The sequence below is a fragment of the Tasmannia lanceolata genome, unplaced genomic scaffold (genome assembly GCF_043159265.1).
Source record: "Tasmannia lanceolata isolate RefF3 unplaced genomic scaffold, GAP_Taslan_0.1 ptg000284l, whole genome shotgun sequence".
Taxonomy (NCBI): Eukaryota; Viridiplantae; Streptophyta; class Magnoliopsida; order Canellales; family Winteraceae; genus Tasmannia; species Tasmannia lanceolata.
This window is the reverse complement of record NW_027518959.1, coordinates 415,001-417,500: the sequence shown is the minus strand read 5'-3', so window position 1 is coordinate 417,500 and position 2,500 is coordinate 415,001.

Sequence of the window (2,500 nt, the reverse complement as noted above, 5' to 3'; positions counted from 1 at the left end):
CAAGCCATGCACTCGAGCAATGCACACAAGCCTTGCACTCAAGCAATGCACACAAGCCCTGGACACTAGCCTTGCACACGGGCCTGGCACACAAGCCTTGGGCACTAGCCTTGCGCACTAGCGTTCCACATGAGCCTTGCACACTAGCCTTGGACACTAGCCTTGCACACAGGCCTTGCACACTAGGCATGCTTGGGCGAGCTGATCCCGCATCAAGTCGACGGGTCTAGGCATTCTTGGGCGCAGATCCCGCATCGTCTCGTCGCGTCTGGGCGCAAACACGTCGCGTCTCGTTGCGTCTTCAGAAGTCGTCGCTAACAGCACCTTTGGTTGCCACTGGTGGTTAGGCTGGTTGGTTGCGCAAACCCTATAGGAGGGTGGCATGCTGGTGGGCGTTTTTGCCCGGATAGGCACTAGAATGTGCAGATTTTGGGCGTTTTTGCCTGGATAGGCTAAGGAATGGGCATGCTTTGGGCGTTTTTGCCCGGATAGGCACCGGAATGCTTGGCCTTGGCTTGTCCTAGCAAGGCATTGCTGGGTTGGGCTCCCTTGGCCTTTTGGGCGCCTTGGACGATGTCTTGCGAAGACCATGGGCACAAGGCCATGGCATATGGTGAGGAAAGGACCACGGTTGCCAAGGTTAGGCACCGGAATGCTTGGCCTTGGCTTGCCAAAGCAGGGCATTGCTGGGTTGGGCTCCCTTGGCCTTCCGGGCGCCTTGGACACTGTCTTGGGAAGACCATGGGCACAAGGCCATGGCATATGGTGGGGAATGGACCACGGTTGCCAAGGCTAGGCATATAGAGAGGAATTGCATTTTTGCCCGGATAGGCACCGGAATGCTTGGCCTTGGCTTGCCATAGCAGGGCATTGCTGGGTTGGGCTCCCTTGGCCTTCCGGGGGCCTTGGACGCTGTCTTGGGAAGACCATGGGCACAAGGCCATGGCATATAGTGAGGAATGGACCACGGTTGGCAAGGCTAGGCATATAGAGAGGAATGGACCACGGTTGCCAAGGTTGCGCAAGTTTTGGGCATTTTTTGCCCGGATATGCCCAAGTATGCCCCGATAGGCCCGTTACGCCCCGGTATGAACGCGTATGCCCGGATTGACTCGGTATGCCTTGGGATACATGCGTATGCCCCGATAGGCTTGGTACGCCCCGATATGCGCACGTGTGCCCCAGTAGGGCTCGGTATGCCCCGGTATGTACGCGTGTGCCCCGATAGGCCCGGTATGCCCCGATATGCACACGTGTGCCCCAATAGGGGTCGGTATGCCCCGGTAGGTACGCGTGTGCCCCGTAATGCACGTTTCGCAGATCTCCCCGCATGTCCCGCCCCTATATGTAATACTTACTTACTTACTTACTTTCTTTCTTGCTTGCTTGCTTGCTTGCAATGGTTGGGAGTGCCCGGCATGCCCCGCTGCAGAGACCAAGGGCGCAATGACTTGGCACCGCGGATGCCGGGACTCCGGCACTTCCCGTGGCACTGATGGTTGGTTCCAAAGACAAAAGGCCGTGCAAGGCCACCGCACCGCGGATGATTTTGCTCGTGCTGGCGCCGTTGTGTGGCCAAAGAACATGCGCGAATGCTCGTGTCGGAAGGGTTGGTGTCCTGGCCCCGCGGGTGTCACGAATGCTCGGTTGCGAAGACCATGGGACCAGAGCCATGGCACGTCGGATGATGGCTCCAGCTGGCGCCCCGGCACTTTCTGTGGCATTGATGCTCGGTTTCAAAGACAAACGTGCGCAGGGCCAGGGGACCGCGGATGACTGCTCGTGCTGGCCCCGTTGGGCGGCATTGATGGTCGGTTGCAAAGAAAATGCGCGATTGCTCGTGTCGGGGCCTGGCAAGCCAAGGCCAAGCGAGCCATGGCAACGCGGATGATGGCTCCAGCTGGCGCCCCGGCACTTTCTGTGGCATTGATGCTCGGTTTCGAAGACAAACGTGCGCAGGGCCAGGGGACCGCGGAGGACTGCTCGTGCTGGCCCCGTTGGGCGGCATTGATGGTGTGTTGCAGAGAGCATGTGCGATTGCAAGTGTCGGCCGGGTTTGGGTTCCCTTGGGCTTTCGGGTGCCTTGGACGCTGTCTTGCGAAGACCATGGGCACAAGGCCCCGTCCTGGCCCCTTGTTCGATTCGCTCTCGTCTTGCGCTTGCTTCCAAGGTCCTCCATGACCTTCCCCATGGCCTTGCTAGATCCCCCCCATGACGCATGACCTCTGTCCGTTGATTGGTTTTGAGTGCACACCATGCCCGGCTTGGCACCGTGTTGTCGCGTGAGTGGCATTTGGATCGTGCATGCTGGTGGGCTACCTGCCAATGCGCACAAGCCTTGCACACTAGCCTTGCGCACGAGCCTTGCACAAAAGCCTTGGACACAAGCCTTGCGCACAAGCCATGCGCACAAGCCTTGGACGCTAGCCTTGCACACAAGCCATGCATACAAGCCTTGCTCACAAGCCTTGGGCACTGGCCCATCGCAGTAGCCTTGCAC